This window comes from Ciconia boyciana, chromosome 10 (genome assembly GCF_034638445.1).
Source record: "Ciconia boyciana chromosome 10, ASM3463844v1, whole genome shotgun sequence".
NCBI classification, from domain to species: domain Eukaryota; kingdom Metazoa; phylum Chordata; class Aves; order Ciconiiformes; family Ciconiidae; genus Ciconia; species Ciconia boyciana.
In genome coordinates this window covers 31787435-31805443 of record NC_132943.1, presented here as the reverse complement: position 1 = coordinate 31805443, position 18009 = coordinate 31787435, and the positions used below count along the sequence as shown (strand labels likewise).

Here is an 18009-nt window from a genome sequence, read left to right as displayed (position 1 = left end):
TGAATATAATGCACCATTCTCTTGAACTTCAGAATCGTTTCCAAAACTCCCAGGCAAAATTCATACAGCTCAGGGTGCAGATAAATGTCAGCAATACTATAAAGAGCACTCTCAGAACACAAATACAAGCCTGGACATTCAAAGTTACATTGTTTAAAATAAACCTGCATTTACTGAAGATCTGCATAGTTTTGAAGACATGATTCCACATGAAATGTTAATTCTGAACCTGTGGCCTCACCATAATGTTGAATATCTAATTCAAGCCCAGCTTTCTGCAGCAGGTGGACAAGTCCATTCAACAGACACTCGTTCCACGAAGCCACTGCAGCTGCATAGAGTAGAAACTGCCCAGCGAGGTTCGCTTGGGCACCACCGTCACAGAGAACTGCGTGCTGTCGCACCGAGGTGGTTCTCTGCCAGCCCACCTGCCTGCCACAAGGAAACGCTGCCAGCTCTGCCTGGTTTGGAGGGTGGGTCGGATACATACTCAGTATAAATCTCACCTTGAATTATTTTCTGTGCTGCAGTTTGGGAAGCCTTGGTTGAAAATAATAAGGACTGAGTGCTGCCTCCAAACTGTGTTTGAAGGTGTTAAAAGGTTATTTTTCTGGCTGAGGGTAGGGAGTTCAAGTAGAGGTGCATTATGACCAAGAGAGTCTCCTTTGCGTTAGCAGGAAGAGAGGTACGCAACGATTCTGAGAGGAAACGCTATGATTCTCCAGTACTTGTGGCTCACAGTGCTACCAAAAATGAGAATTGCTATGCGTTTGGGTTAAGGGAAATGCTGATGATGGTGTAAGACACCAGTACTGATAGTAAATCCAGATTACAGTTGTTTATGGAAAACTTGCTCTGTTTTTTTCCTAGTTCCAAGTGTGAGGTTGTATCTCCACCTTCTAGTGTTTAAATTTAAGTAGATAGTTGTTTATTGCTCCTTTAGCTTTGTGTTAACAACCCTGACTATGTATTTTCTTTGGAGCTTTTAGGTAGTATTTTAAAACATCGATTACTGAGAAACTTGCCCTAAGTTTTTATATTCTGGTTGTTTGCCAAGAGTATTCACAGATAGGAAGATTCATACGCTCGCGATGACTTATGCTGCCTGTTTCATTTTGCTTAGCGAGAAGTTCTTGCGTCGGTCTTTACCTGAGCATTTATTTGTGCGTGGCAGGAGGGGCACACGCAACTTCTGAAGCCGCTGCACGAGTAAACCACCGGAACCTGGGAGGCTGCTCTCCGTCTCACAGAACCCTTCCCGCCCGGCACCCAGGAAGCAGGCGCCACGGGTTGTGCCGCCCGAGTCGGGCTTCGGGCAGCTCACCCACCCCGCTCCCCAGCGTCCCGGGCGAGCGGCCCATCCCCCGGGTCCGCGGCCCCGCTCCGAGCCCCCCGGCGCCGGCCGCCCCGCGGCCCCCACTGCCGGCCGGGGAGCGCGGCGCCGCCGTTGCTGTGGGCGGGGGCTGTGGCGGCCGTTACTGGGGCGGGCCCGGGGCGGTGCGCGCGTGCAGGGGAGGGGCGCGAGGCGTGTCCCCGCGAGCGGGCGGCGGTGCCACAGCCGCGACCCACTGCCGGCCGCCGCGCCCCGCTGCCGGCCGCCGCGCCCCGCCGGTCCGCACCCGCCTCCCCGCCCTCGGCCGCGGCCGCACGGCCTCGCTGCGGCCCGGCGGCTACCAGGTAAGGCGCCGCCCTGCCCTCCTCTCCCCTCGGCGGCACCTGCGCGGGGCGGCGGGCCCGCGGGGGGCGGAGGAGGGCCCGCCGGGAGTTTCCTGCTGAGCGGTGCCGCGGTGGGGGGACGGTTACTGTGGTGCCGCGCGCACCCCGCCCGCTGCTCTAACGCCCCGGGTCCCGGCGCCGACACCCGGCTGCGGGTGGAGGTGGGTGGGCCTCTCCTGGCGGCACGGGGACCGCAGCCGGGCCCGGCCCTGGCCCCTCGGACCCCGCCCGGCGTGCGCCGGGACCGGCTCTGCGAGCGCCCGGGAGCCGCTCGCCGCGGCTCGCCCTCTCCCGCCGCTCCGCCAGCCCCCAGGCGCCGCCGGAGCCGAGGCTGGGCAGTGCTGTGCTGTTCGAGGCTATTCAGTAACAGCCTTGGTCATAAATGATTAACTGCACACCCGGGGAATTGGGAGCCGGGTCTTTCCGAGCGCAGCCGTTTATCCCCGGCTGTCTTGGCGGCCAGAGGCGCTGAGCCAGCGGTACGTTTGTTCCTGAAATGCTGCCTTACGTTTTTGCATGGGCTGTGAAATGTTGCTGCGAGTGCTGACCTACTACAAGGTAGGGACGAAGGTTGCTGTGCCCTAGCTACTGTTTCTTCACAGATCCACCCGTTTGAGGATTTGCTTTATCTGTACTAAGGTAAAAGACCGCTAAGGTGATAGGGCTTTTTTTTGTTGTTGTTTTTTTTTTTTTCCTTAATGTTCGTTGTCTGTCTTACTGTGCATGAAAAATGTGATCATTAGGTGTGCAAGTCGTTGATAAGCAGTGGCAGCTGGCAAAATTCTTCTGTTCTCTATCAGAATGCAATGCTTCCTTTGTTGAGCTGTAAACGAATAGTGTAAGCTTCTTCCCCACCCTCAGCCTCATCATCCTGAGATGTGAATCACTTGGACTACCAGATTTAGTTTCTTTAGGAGAGCTAAGAGGCACCACAGAAAATCCATCTGTTTCATTCCAGGCCACATTCCCCTGGATTGATTGGGTTGATTCCAGGTTGAAAATGTGCAAATGCTTTATATACTTCAAGGCAACTAATGATCCTCGGTGGGAATTCTTTTTTGTTGACTTTTAAATCGGACTTACTAGTGTATGTATAAAGCATCTTTCTTCTGTTTCTTTGAGCTCCTGATGCAGTCATAAAATATTTTCCAAACTGTGATGATTCAAGGAAAGTAAACAAAAAAACTTCTAAACAGAAAGTGGAAAAGACTGCTGTATGCAGAATGTCAAGGTTAACCAGGAACTTGTTTGCACTGGCCGTGAAAGAAATCCTGGGTGGTAACCTGTTGAGTGCCACTAACTAGAGTCTTTAAGCTGCTGTGAGCAGGACGCTGTGCCCTTGCCACAATTGTTTCCATGAATGCAGTCAAACTGTGTAAATGCAGAATGATTTCCAGGTCGGAACAGGTTGATGAATTTTGTGAGGTGCCATCACAACCTGCTGGAGCTGAACGCTGCTGCTGGGCTGTGAGTCTTCTCCCACTAATTGTGTTACGGGAGTTGAAGCAGTTTGGCCCTTTATGAGAACAGCAGGATCTGTTAAATGTAATGAGACACCAATCAAGATAAGGCTTGTATTGTGTCGGGTGCTGTATAATCATGTAAGGAGGTAAGGTCACAACTCTGGGAAATTTACTGTGTAAGAAAGTGTTATGATTAAGAAGAAGTAAATTAAGTACCCTTCAAAATGTTCTCAGCATTATCCTGAAGCGAAGGGTCTATTTCCACAGTCCTTGTGCCTAGGCAGATGCCTGAGAAGGAACACGTGCTTTAGAGTTATTGTTGTGTCTGACATGTAGTAAAAATTGTAGCCTAAAATTGTAGCCTAAAAATTGAACACAAGCATCTCCAAGTACTTTCTGTGTTGAGGGAGGTTTGGTTCTGAATCTAGATCAGTTTTTTTATCTAGTCTTTCTTGCTCAAAGAAATGGAAATGAGGCTATGTCAGGACACCTTCCTGCTGTTTCCTAAATTTTAAGGAAATATCTGTCCAGGAACTGAAATCAGTTTGGGCCTATTCTTAAGAGAAAGCACAACAAAATTCTAATGGTCTGCAACTTGTTTTATATTTTCTTTGAGTTTTCTTCCAGCAACGGTGGAAGTACAAAAGCCGTGCCTGTCAGCAGCTGTAGGCAACCTGTATTTCGTATTAATTCCCCCAGGCTGTTATATTTGTGTTCCTTTTCAGCCATGTGCATCGCCTCTGTTGTCATTCTAGGGACTGTATTTCCTACTGTGTTTTTGGGGCCCATGTCTTAGAGGTCTTTAAACACTGTTAAGTAATGCTAGTCATGCAGAATACAAAAAAAAATCCTCAGTCATTTTCTCAAAACAATCTGGTGTGGTGATTTACACATCCAAAGGAAAGGTCAAACTCCACTTTTCACTGTGCACCAAAGGATACAAGTAAAGCTGTGTAACGATTTTGAGCAGAAGACCTAGAGGCAGTGAGGCTTTGCACAAAGATCAAAGGAAGAAAAATAGCTTATAGTTAATGGTTAATTGTAGCTAACTTGTAGTTAATATTAAGGATTTTGTTGTCCATGTTACTCTGGGGAAATATGACCCCATATGTATGGCTGCTGCTACTGTCTCCTCCATCCTCCATGTTTTTTTGCACTGTCCCAATCCTTTAGTTTCCCTCTTCTTCCTCCCGCCTTTTCTTCCCTCCTCAGATGCTTCACCAGCTTTCTCTTCTAGTTTTCTCCTTCATGTACCAAAATGAACTAGCGAAATAGTTAACTTCGATAGCAAAGTGCCTTTATTTTAGACTGGGCGCCTTCCCTTGCTAATAGTTGTTTGAAAGCAACACTCTGTAGCATTATTATATCAAAGAATTTGGCCCTGAACTTCACTGAGATTAGCAGGGGGCTGTGCAGTTCACATCTCTCTGCCCTGTTTGTTTCTGAGCACCTTGAGCTTCAAGAAGACAGTGCAGCGTTGTTTTGCCTCTGCTTTACATATGCAAGATTCTCTTTCCAATCCTGAGGACTATAAGCTTGTGTTTTACACTGTGTGAGATGATGGGGTGTGTGGTTACCTTGGGGGTATGTTTGGCATGGCAGGACTTTTACTTCCAGTGTATATCTGAAAGTGGCATCGTGGGTGATTCCTGCAGCAAAGATTTTGGTCCTGGTAGTGCTGTCTTGTAACATGCCAAAGACCAGCTCCTTGCCTGATGTACTTTGATAGGGCAGTCAGAAGAGCTAAATCCAGCTGGCACCTTGACCAATGGTGTGTGCAAAATATATTGCTTGATTTCAGGAGGGGTTGTGGGAGCACAAGGAATATAAATTCTGGGATGTGGCAAGAAGCCAGAGAGTGAAAACTGACATTTTTTGACTGTTTAGTTTCACAGTACGTGGGTGGAACAGACAGGTGAAGAGGGCAAGTCTGACAGCTGTGACTTTTGTTTCTGAATAGAAGTGCAGTAATTCCCTAGTTCTGGATATGGATTAGAAGAAATCTGGTTTTGCTTATTAGCCCCCCTGTCTTAACTGCTGAAAGTTTGTCTATGTGAAGCTTGTTTAGAAACTCTGTAATGAACTCGTGTGCAAATCCCATTTTGGGTGTGTGTGCATTTGCATGTAAAACCTGTGAACTGAAAATGTGATTGGGGCGGGTGGAGAAGTCAAACGTTTCTTCTGAGAAGTCGTCAGCAGATGTAATCAACCCTTTTTTGTGAGAGGCTTCAGAAACAGACTTCAAAATTAAAGAGTCAAATGCTGGTTTCTCAATATAAAAAATGTCTTTTCGTTGAATAAGTCACCATATACTTTATGGGTGATGGTGAATTTGCTCAATTACTAAAGTGGTTATTAAGCAACAGTGAGAATGCTTTCACTTATTATCCCAGTGCAATTATACTTTTACTAGATCTTGTACCAAAAAAGCTTCTGATTATTTTCTTTTTAGATAAGGCAAATAGTGCTGCAGACCCTAATTAGGGTTTTGGAATAAAGTCAAAACTCTGCATGTGTTTTAAACTTCTCTCGTAAAACAACAATAATATAGAATGCCTGCCCATCTTTTTGTAGTACAAGAGATTAATCTAAAAATATGCTCTGCGTATACATAGTAGGAAAGGGTTGTGGCATAACATTTTCAAAGCCTGTTCTTTTCTTGGTTTGCTCTTAACTGAAGCTATACAGTTTCTTCAAAAACCATGAGTTACAAATGAATCTGCAATACTTTGTGACTCCTTGTCCTTTTCCTTCAGACAAAAGGCCCTTTCAATCCATTGTGGAACAGTCACCGATTTTCATGTGGTCATTCAAGAAAAGGATAGTGATTGGCCTTTATAATAGGCCTTTCAGTACTCTCTCTAGTGGTTTGCTGACTGAAAAAAAAATGCCTATGGCTGTGTACTGTGTCCAGTGTTTAAATTACTGATGAATCTAATCTCCCAAGTGTTGAAAGGTAAGAGTTCAAATGGCAAAGAAGCCTCACCTGTTTGTGAATACCAGCGTGTTGCTGCTCAGAGTTGGGGACAGATTTTGGCCTGTGTAAACTGGTACAGTTTTGTTTGATGTTCCTTGACTGAAGGTCTGTTCTGTTTCTTTTTTTTAAAAGTGGTAACTTAAACCTGGTGTTTCCATGAACGTAATTTAGCTTTTAAGAGGACTGATGCTGTTTTATGTTCCGAGTGGTGTTGAGCAATGTTACCTGTTCGTGCTGTGCATGGCCAAGTGGACTGTGAGTACGACTTCTTGGGAGGTGACTATCCTCGAAAGTTGTGGGCATGTTTTGAGTTAGCATTAAAGAAGCTGCTACCACTGTTGTGTTGACAGCGCAGTCTCACTGAGTTGTTACCCTTCTGTGCTGGTAAGGCTAACCTGCCTAGCAGCATTTCAAAATAAACACCCCACATTCAGGGCAGGTAGGCTGGTGTTTGTTGTCCCAACCTTATGCAAAATCCATGCAAGGATTTATGGTGTTTGACTGAATTTTACCTGGAACAGCACCAAAAGATAGTGTTTGTGCTATGAGACACTCCTGAATGATGGTAGGTCTTCAGGATCCTGGTTGATTTTGTTAAACCTGCGCAGAGCTTGCCCTGAACGTTCAACGCTGGGGTGTCCGCCCGAGTGCTCTCCATGACACATGGCTTTTATTGCTGCTGAAGACTGATGCATGCTGACAGCTAATGGGGTGGCAGATCAGGACTTGAGGCTTTCTTATTGGTTTAGGTATAACTGCCAAGAAAGAGTATTTGGGCTTCGGATGACTCTAAGCTCAAGCGTGTACTCAAATGGTCGTAATATATAAAAACAGCTTTCAGTGTGTACTGTCCTATACATGTCTAGTTTGTGGCTTCCACTTCTGCACTACACTTAAACTGTCCACTTTTAGTATTTAAATTACAGTTCTGTGTATGGTTCTCTGTGCAAAATTAAATGCAATAAAAGCCTTGCACGTGCAGTCTGGGTGTGGTGGTACTTTGGAATGGGAATGTATTCAGAGACTGTGGTTTATACTAGCGGTAGAAAAAACTACAAGTCTGACAATTTCATCACTGTGGGACTTCTCCTTTCTGTGTTGATGGAGGGAATAGCTATCTTGTGCAGTAATACTTGCCTGTGCAGAATTTGATTTAGTGATCTTTAGGACTTGGTCTGAATGAAATGTTGCCTTTTTTGTAATTCTGTTTTCTAATGATAACTTAGTGCTGGCTAGAAATTGTTTTGAGTTGGCTGGTTTGTTAAGCTGCTGCCATGAAGTTGTGCTTTGGTGTTAGGATCGGAGCTTGTGCTCCTTGCTCTGGAGCTGATGAGGAGAGGGATGGTGTGGAGATAGGCTGCTTGCACAGCACTCAGGTGGAGAGCAGCTTCCCCATCTGTTCCTGCAGCTCCTGAGGCTTCCCATGTGCTGCAGCCACTTAGTTACTAGAGTGAAAGAAGGAAACCTACTTTTCATTAAAATCCTCAAAGAACTTGAGGATTTCTTCCTCCACAATAGCCAAATTACGCTGTGTACACACACAGTGGAAGCCAGAAAGGATTGGATGATTCATCTGGCCAACAGAGAGGCAGCCAGGTCTGACACATGAGGAAAGAACAGTAGAAAGGAGTCAAAAGATCAGGTGTACTATCAGATGCACAGAGCTGTAGCATGGGTAGGGCAAGAGGTGTATCTGCCAATGGTGCCCTGAAGAGGTCTGCAGTGCAAGGCAAATACAGGTGAACTAGAGCAGCTGCTGTGGCTGTGTAAGAAGAGTGCCTGGAGGCTTGTAGTAGTGAAGAGAGCAGAAGATGGTGGTTGGAAGGAGCCCTGGAGAAGGGAGGAAGGTCGAGGAAGATCCGAGGGGCTAGAAGGAGCTCTGGCAGTCAGAGAGCACCAAGGTTTTTGACCATGTCTGTTTAGATGCTCAATTAGGAATGGAAGCTTGTGACATGAGGGTGAAAGGGGGGAATTACAGGGAATATCTTTTCTGTGTGATGGTAATATAAGATCAGGGTTTCCCTGGCCCTGATGGGGTTTTCCTCAGGTTTGGCCATTTGGTTAAGGATCTGATGGAAATGATGGGCTTGTAGCAGTTCATATGTTACTGATTTAGAGCCAGATTCTCTTGGGGCTTATGCTCACTGAAATCCACAAGTACAGAGTTTGGCCCTTTATTGCTTCCTTGTCACTCAATAAAAACAGTTCTCCCTCTATTATCTGTTGCTAAAACCACACACCTGTCTTTAATATCCGTGCTCTTGTGCCTTGTTTGCCTATATATGCTGAATCTTTACTGAATTGCTGGTGGGTTGGAAGGTTTTGCAGAAGGCTAGAGAACATGGTTGTCATAGAGTTGATTGAGATAGCTGCATGGACTTTTTTTAATGTGGTAATTATTATTTTATCCTAAAAGAAGTAAAATAAATATCCAAACAGTGATGTGTTGGGGAAATCTTGAGCTGAGCAGACAATCAGCTTTACATCAGAAGAGCTCTGACTCTCTAGTGTTTGTCTTTGTGTGAAAGGGGACTATGGAAAATGTCATAATTTTTCTGGCACGTGCTGAAGACAGGAAATCCTCAACATCGGTGAAGTTGCACTTTTATGATACTGGTGTAAAATCAGTATCTTGCCTTATGATCTTTTTAATATTTATATTAAATTATCTTTTTTGTTATGTAGTTATTTTTTTTCATTAAGTTTACTGGGCTTTTTGATACAAGATGGTTCTAAGGGTGCACTACTGGGTCTGCATCACAGCATGGCCTGTAACCCCACAATTTTTTCCTGTCATGAGACACAAGCCCTTCGTATGTCTGAAATAGGTGCAGTCTAGGTCCTCTGCAGCTTAGTTTGTGGGGAAGGGATATTTCAAACTAAGGTCCTGTCAGAGCTCTGTATGTATTAGAAGTTTTGCCACACTTTTGATGTGAGTAGGAGTTTGCCTGTATGTCCTTAGCCAAGAGTATGGCATGAGAGACACAGCTGTGGAGCAGGCTGCAGCAGTGTGCTGCTTTTCACTTGCTAGTCCTGTGTTTATGTAGTGCTCAGTCTTGAAGCTTCTGGCAGTTCTGTGAGAGGGTTCACAGTCCACAGAGTGTTTTGGGATGAAGGGTACTCTATAATGTGAAGTGCTGTATTTTATTTTGTAGTAAAGAAAGTAAGCCTACAAAACCAAGGAAGTTCTGAACAAGGGCAGACGTTTGGCAGTCTGGAAAGTGACTCTGCTGTTGCCTAATCTGGCAACAGATGGTCACGTATGTAAATTCATCCATTGCACTGCCATCACTTGACAAAGAATGATGGGTTGCTTTTCTCTACGCACGCTAAGGGGATGAGTTGAGGTTCCCATGTTAGCATTTTAACACATGATTCCCTTCTCTTAAGCTACACTGTGTCCAACCCTGATTATTTTGCATGTTACCCTATAGATGAGGAAAGGTTGGAAACTTCTAATTGCCTTGCTAGTGTTGGATTTTCAGAGATGCTGAGTGCAGAAAGTTTTAATTGGAATTGTGTGCAGTCAGGTCCTCTGAAAATCATGCTGTAGGTGAATGGTGGTACCTTCCAAAGCATTTTAATGAGAATTGCCAAAGAGCAAAACCAGATTTATTAAGCTATAACAAGGGGCTTGTTAAATGGAATAGGGATCATCTTGCAGTTGCAAGGTCTATTAAACTGCAAAAAGGTTAGTCATTACTATTGTTGCATCATATTAAAGGAATGAAGCAATGTAAATGCAATCATTAATTAAACTGAATAGCACACCTTTAAACTATCATTCACTATTTTAAGTGAATAGTATCTTCTTCCTTTTGGAGAGCAGCTCAGCCTGATATTAAAGATTCCTTTTCTGTAAATTAAAAAAGAAAAAAATCAAGATTACTGTTACTTATGACAAAAAATAGACATTTTGTATCATAGTATAGTGCTTGGTATAGGGCTGAACTGAGCCTACCAGGCTCTGCATCCTCACTGAGCTGCCTGTGAAGTTGGAGCCCAACTCTTCAGAAGTGGTTTAACAGAGGGAAGTGGTCAAACAGCATTGTAGCAAGGGCTGTTTTCTGCAGTGCCAAAAGACCTGGGCAAGGACAACTCATTTTGAAATCTTGGGCTGTAAGGTAGGAATGTGATGAAGGTGCTTTGCCACACGTGTATGGGAGTGAGGCTCTTGCAGAGCTGCATTCTTCCTGCAGGCCTTATGGCAGGCATGGGGAACCGCTGGAACTCGTGCCAGCTGGCAGCTGGGGTGGTTTGGGATGACTGTTGCTGAGTGTGCTGGTTTTGTTGGATTTTTTTCTTTAAACAAATTTGGTACCAGACTCCATAAAAGGCTTTGCCTTTTGCTAGTTTAGGATTTTTCTGGGAGGGACCTCGGGGTCGTGTTATGCACTACATTTTTTGCCATTTTCAGGTTGCAGTACTGGCCACAGAAAAGAGCTTTGGGAAGGACTCTGCTGTTAATTGAAATGGAAAATATAGGGATACACTATATAGGCTCTTGAACAGCAGATGGACTCCTTAAGAGACAGGCCATAAATTATTAATCCTCCATGTTAATTCAAATGCAGAAAGGTACCTGTTCATGGATTAAAGTTTAAAAAAAAAAACAAAAACAAAAAAAACAAAAAAAACCCCCCAAACAAATAACCCCCCCCATGACCAACCAACACCACCCCACCCCCCAAAAAAACCCACTGCAAACAAAACACACACACAAAAGTATACAAATAAACTGTGTGTAGTTAAAGGAAACATTCAAAGAGCTATCAGATCGTGGTGATGGGATGGGAATATATCAGCTGCTCATATGAGCACTATCTGGACTCTGCTATGTAACTTTTTCAGCACATGTGATACAAAGAAGTCTAAGAAGTGTATGTATGATCTCTCTTGTTATACATACAGAGATAAAGATAGTATGATTTACTCTGGTCTGACTCTGTATGCTTTTTTACATGACAGTTTTAAATTTTTGTGTAGCTTCTTCCTTGAAAGAATTTACCAGATTTACCTTCCCACAGCTTGATCCTGCATCAGGATCAACCTAGGAGGAGGAGTGGGGCCCAGCCCTTGCCTGTTTCTAGCTGTCTCCCCAGATTGTTTGGAGCACTATTTCCATATTCAGGATATAGGCTGAAACCTGGAGCCATCTAGGAGTCTATTTCCTTTTGATTAGAATCTAGGATTTTTTTGTTGTTGTTTTAAAAACAAAATATGAAAAAATAAGATGTTGTTAATTTTTGCCTTGAAGTGGGTAATGAATCCAGGCTGATAATTTGTATAAAAGAGTTGGCCTGAAGTCGTGTGGAGTAAATGAGTTCTCATAATTCCTTGAAAGGAGAAGCCAAGAAGAGGACTGCTAATAAGGTCCTAACCATTACGTGTTAACAGCCATGTGATAATATTCATGTGATTACTGACAGATGTGAGCATTCCTCTGTGAGGAACATAAAGAGCTTAAGTATATTGAACCTCTGTCGCTACAATGACAGGCCATCAGAAGAAAAACACTCATACAGAGAGTGTATCTCTCAGAACCATTACAAAATGGTTCTGCAATTCCATTTCATGTGCAGTTTGTATGTAAAGAGTAGGGCCAAAGCAACACCTAGATCTCTGGAAACTTGTCTGTGTTGCTAATAACTGTTAGTTTCTTAGTAACAATTTCTCTTGTGGCATTAATTCTTTGAAATTCCTGTTCTAGTTGTACAGGAATTGATTTGCCAGTTTCTAAGTTCATTTCTTACATAAAACATGAAGAAATACATGGCTGAACAGTGCTCTCTTCTATTGGTTTAAGTAATGTTTATTAAGCAACCTGGATCGCAGGTCCTGCCCAGCCCTGGCTACATTGCCTCCCTCATCCAGGCTCCCTTGCTGGGGCTTTACCTTGGTCAGGTTCTGAATTATTATTTGACTCATTGTTGGGTTTTGGTTTGGTGTGTGTGTTGTTGGCTTCCTTCCCCCCCCCTCCCCGGATCTATCCCTTACCTTCCCATGATATCATAGTAGTCAAATTTAGGTCAAAGTAGTATCCTAAGGAGAGGCTATGTTTCTAGAAGTCTTCTCTTACTGAAATGCCAGGCATGTGAGAGGGACCAGCTAATGGTATTTCTGGTAAACTGTTGGACTTTATATTCTCGTACTAGACTTTTTATTCTAGTTCTGTCTTCAGACTTTTACATTATTTAAAAAATATTTTTTATATATATAATAAAGAATATAAAATAACTATATATTTAGACATACCTAAAGTTTGAAGGTTTTCCTTAAATTTCTGTGATCTTTTCACTTAACCATAAGGCATCAGTGCTGAAGGAAGACAGTTTCAGCGGTTTCATGTTTGTTCCTTAGTGGGCTAATGTTACATACTGTGTTCTATGATAGTTCATGTTTCTTTTTTGCATTTGCAGCATGTTTATTTTTGGGGGTGGGGATGGACAGATTGGTTGTGTGCTGAGTTTTTTCTTTGTTCCCTCCCTTATGCTGGAAGTTCTGACAACGATCATAGGGAATGGGGGAAAAAATTGGCCTCTAATACAATGAAGAGTGGCTGTTTTGTTTTTATCTGCTACCCTTTTTAAAATATGAGAGATTAAAATAATTTTCCCACCTACCACCTCTACATATAAAATGTCTTTCCCATATAAAAAGTGTTTGTGCTGCCTTAAAAAAATATTCTTAGAAAAAATCATGTTTCTTCTCATCTCCCTTTACTTTCTCTTTAGAGAAGATGTAATTAAGAGTAAAGCGTATAATGTTTTGAAAGTCTTCTACTCTAAACAGGAATTGAAATTAAAATTTTAAAAGTCTGCATTTTTTCTTTCCTTTTTTCTTTTTTTTTTCTTCCTTCTAAGCTTGTTCCTGGAAATCACGTCATGCCTCCAGTCAATTCTACATGCATAGTAGCATGCACCTAACACCATTTCTGATCTAGTGGGTCTCATAGTCCTTTAGGTATGTCAGCTGTCTAATCAGATACTGCTGGCAGGAAATAACCATGAGGAGTGACGGCAGTGGCTTTTCAGCCATGCTTCAGGGATGGCTTGAATGCTGATAGTTCACTGTTAGTGTGATTTGTGTTAAATGAGGCATTTCATTATACACAAGATGTGAAAAGATGTAATCGTTTCGCTTGTATTTTGTAACTTGGTAATTCTGCTTGTAATGGCCAGCTTTCACAATGTGCTATAGTCCTGAACAGACACAAGGAGTTGTTCATATGGCTTCTCAAGTTCATGGACTTCAGTAATTCACTAGGAAACGAGATGTACTGATGTACTAAGGTGGCTGAGATAAATTTTCATTTTTAACGTATTGGTGATCAAGGTGAATATGAAGTGGTCAGGCAGTGTGCATGTTTGAAATCTGCAGGTATGGATGTTAATGTATTTGCTGACATGTGAAAGCTTCAGTTCATACTGAGGACTAGAGTTAAAAGGATGATGTTGAGTTGATTTCATGGGTGATGTGAACAGAGCCTATACCATGCAGGTCTGTGAAAGTCAGGAGACCTTGGAAACAAGAAAGGTAGGGGCACCGTATTTATTTTTATTGTGCCCCTCCCCCCTTCTACTTAAGCAGCAAAAATCTCAGGAAATAAAATGGAAAAATAAATAACATCAATGTACTGTGAGTTTGCAAAGCTAAAACAAACGTAAGTCTTATAGTTTGCAAAGCAAAGGCTGGGTTAGAGATGGTAGCTTGGCCATGTTGCATGCACATAATGTTTTCCATGCAACTTTCTATCATTAAATGTAACGTTACTTTTTTTAGTGTACCATAAAATATGCAGACACTGTCTTGTGGGTGAGTGGATATTACTGGAACAAACTTTACTCTTGGTATCTCAAAGGCACTTGGAGCAGAGGTGCCAAGCTGTAAGTCAGTTGCTGAGGCTCAATGTCAGCAGTAAATACATGTTTCTTACTAGGAAAGTAAATACAGATGGGAATCCTGAATAAATGATCCATACAGAAAGTGCTATGCTGGTAAACTAAGGCTGGTAAACTGATTTCCCTTAGCATAGTGTGTATCTGAGTTCACTGAAGGCATTCCAGATTTGCACCAGCACTCACTTTTATCCAAACTCATTCGCAGAAAACCAAGCTGTGTTTTTGCCTTTTTAGCCAAATTCCCTCATAAATAAAAGTCTGACACAAGCGTTTCAGCTGAAGCCCAGGCCAAAATATTTTAAATCATCAAAGAAACAGTAAGTTCTAGTGTGAGAAGTTTGCTTCAAAACTTCGGGGGTTATTTTGTTATTTGTATGTCATTCGCATGAAAAGGCTGCTTTGACATACAAATCAGTGTTTCATGGAACCTTCTGTTTCAGGGCTGTGAGAGCTCTACGTGCTTTCCTTTGTGATGTGAAATACCACAAGGGAATGAGATCTCATTTACACCCATGACTGAGTCTGACCAAGATCCCCTGGGTAATTTTGCTTTTCCTTCCTATTAAAACTTCAAAAGAGGCTAGAGTTATATTTACATTTGTAAATTGATTTCATTATTCATTTTTGTTCATTATGATCCCATTCTTAGAATTTGTATGCAACAAGAAAAGAGCGTATTTCCCCATTCTAAATGGACAGAAATAAGGATTGGAGTTTCATATAAGAAGGAATATATCTAATCCCAGGAGCTCTAATACTATAAAACATGCTTCATGATTGTGTTCAGCTCTTGTAGAAATGCCAGGAAGAAGAGCATGAAACTGCTTAGACAATAGCTGACTGGGAATTCTCAGTCCTGCTTTCCAGAGATCAGGTCAACTAGGCTGGAGTGAGGTGGAATCAGACTTGAGGATCCCGTTGCCGCTGCAGTACTGGACCCTGGGCAGAGTGGGTGCTCTCTGAGCAGGATGCAATACCTGCTCCAATGGGTGATGCAGAGTGTACCTCCCTCTGCTGGGCTATTTTCCAGTAAGGATTCCCAGGAGATGCTGTCTCCTTCTTTGGACTTAATGCCCACTTACGTTGTCATAAAGGCAGAATCAGCACTGTCATTATGACATGACTTAGTGTTGATGAAAAGTTCTGCTTTTCATATTCATGGTGTAATGTGTTTTTCACAAGCACAGTGAGGTTGCCAGTAGACCAAGTCCCCTGAAGCCTTCTTATCTCTGTGTCCCAGTGTAACTTGGAGGGGACATCTTTAGATGTGGTCTCTAGTTGGGGCTTTTTGGTGATTTTAATTCTTATTTATCATAGTCGCTGATATCGGGTAGTACACAGTAAAACCCAGTATCGACTGGGTATCGGTATCAGGAAAAGTGGTAAACCTGTTCCTCAGGATTGAGCTTTTTAATGGACCCTGTAGATTTCACAATATCTGCATGTTCCACGTGTTAAGCACGTCTGCTATAGCTATACTATGTTGCTTTTGGTACTGATCTCACTGCCTTACCTGGGATATTAAGCTGCTGTAACACTGTCTACTAAATTGCAGCATAAACTCAGCATCCGCAGCCTTGATGCATTATCCACCACACATTAATTATGTTCAGTAGATACTCTTTATCTCCTAAAATAATCCCTCATTTAGTTAAAAGCTTATGCACTCAGACATTTTCTCTGCCTACTGCTTATTTGGATAAGCAAATAACTTTAACTTTTTAAAAAAGCATAACTTCCATACTTCTCTTTCTCAGAATATGATTATGTCTTGAAATGTATATACAAAAATATATATATTGGCTTTGTTATTAAGAAAATGCCTATTTTGGTTTTGGAGCAGTTAAAAAAAAATTGCTTTATAAAGTGCTGAATAAAAATCATTTGACAGAGTGAGGGCACAACTGATTTTGCTTAAGTGTGCAAAATATGAAGTACTACTTCCTTCAGAAGCTTCTGTCCTTCTGTTGGGAGACTGAAGACAGATTACATGGAGGGTGTGCCAGTTTGAAAATAGCGATGATTGCACTTTAATTGAAAATGAGGTATTTCAGCTGTCATTAATTGTAGAAGCTGTAAAATGCTTAATTGTTCTGATTTGCTAGAGATGAGTGGGAGGATAGTTTTTGCCCAGAAAATATTGGAACTTAGTTACACTTTTTATGATCATCTTTTAGAATTAATTATAAGGTCATGTTCTGTGTAAACTAACATACTTGAATTTATATGGGTCCACACTGAATTTTCTATGAAATCTGTGGAGGCTGTTTTTAACTTGTAAACACTTATGCTGAGACATAGTATTTTTTAGTTCCCCAGCCTCAGTAAGCGGAAGCTTTCCTGGCAGATTGACCTTTCAGTGTGCAAAAATGGCGAGTAAAACTCACAGTGGACTCCAAGTGGCAGCAGAATTCAATTCAGAGGAGGCAGTTTTCACCCAGAGGCGTGGGGAGTCCACAGATTGTGCGGAATCTTTTTCTCATTCTTCTTAGGATCTTGTGGCCCCTGAAGTGTACAAAAATTGAGATCCCATAGCTCCTCTAGGGACTGAACATATCCTGGCTCATCAGGGTATCAGCAATTGTCTTAACCAGGGCTTTCCAACTTTGTGGTGTTGCTTGGTTACCATCATTCCCACAACTCTCAAATAAAGCAAAGCAAATGTTTAAAAAAAAAAAAAACAACACCAAAACCAACTGGTTTCTATTTATGGGCTAGGCTACTGTACAGATCCAAACAAAACAGAATTGTAAATCCTCTACAGTTTCTTTAATGATAATTTTTTTCGTCAAGTGTTCCACTTGGCTACTCACAAAGGCTTTCTATTTTAAATATGTTTTTTCAGTATATTGGACTACTACTAGGATTCTGCACAAACTCATTAAGTTCAGAAGCTGGAATCCTGACTGGAAGCAAGGAATAACAAATAATGGCTTGTGTCGTCGGGCAGTCTTGCTAACTCCAGCTGGCATACTGCCTTTTCAGATATACTTTATGTGCAACCTCAGTTTAGGGCAGGGAAAAGGGCAAAGCTTAGCTGGGAGTGTGTTAGGGAATATTTTCTTTAGTAATGATAATAATGAAGAACTGTCATAACCATTTGGCTGAGGCTCTCATGTCATTTTATGAATATTTCCAAATGTAGCTTGAGAAGTCCTCTCCTGCCCTTAGGGGGATAATTTTGGCATGTGGGCTTATGTGTTTCAGGTAAAATTCTCATCTTAAATCCAATTAGCTGATCTTAACAAAGTATACAGACAGTCTGAGAACTGAATATAGCATAGGTGCCTGGGTAGCTATTCTGTTGTCATCCCTGTTTCACAGAAGAATTCTGCAAAATGAAAAGTATCATTTTCTTATCACCTTCAGGCTGAAAGAGGTAACAACTCTGAGACAGCCATTCTATTGATATGTTACAAATGAGTATATGTTTCTTTTAATGAAGTTAATTCCCAAAATAAGGCTTCTCTGGGAACATGTGGGTAAGTTTCTTGGTGAACAGAGAGCTTTCCATAAATCTACTAGGGTCATTAACAGTGTACCTAGAGCTGGTTACAGAAACCCTCTTACTGTTTCTGAGAGTGGAGAAAACTAAAATAAATGGAGATATCTGTGAGTCAGCCAGAGATTGAAGAAAAATAAACACATCCAAGTAAAACATTCCCAGCTGTGGAAAAAACTATCCCCATCTATCAGAAGTATAGAAAGTGTAGGAAGCAGACAGCAATTCTTGTAGGAGGCAGAACTTCTAAGTGTTGCCTTATGCTCATTGTCTGAGAGCTAGTGCTTTAGTGGGGCCCACAACTCAGTCCTCTAACCATTTTGGGTTTCAGGTGGGTCCAGTTCTTCTGATAGTGGACTTCTAGGACAGATTTCTCATCCAGTGAGATACTAGGTGTTTAGCTGTGTGGTGTTGAATTTCCAGTGTCATATGGCTCACATATGTCTCTGT

At 42.4% G+C, this 18009-nt stretch overlaps 1 protein-coding gene across 7 annotated transcripts in view; it reads left to right on the top strand.

Moving 5' to 3' along the window:
• Window positions 1-18009, top strand: part of SPATS2L (spermatogenesis associated serine rich 2 like) — a 144835-nt gene that overhangs the window by 55517 nt on the left and 71309 nt on the right. For 3 of the 7 annotated variants that reach the window (XM_072875083.1, XM_072875075.1, XM_072875079.1), the window contains exon 1: window positions 1541-1677. The exons of 1 other annotated variant lie outside the window; for it this stretch is intronic. The gene's annotated coding sequence lies outside the window, so the exon portion shown is untranslated. Of the gene's footprint in view, window positions 1-1540; window positions 1678-2091; window positions 2275-2335; window positions 2356-18009 lie in introns of those variants that run through there. 3 more of the 7 variants (XM_072875081.1, XM_072875077.1, XM_072875078.1) reach the window with 3 other exon arrangements.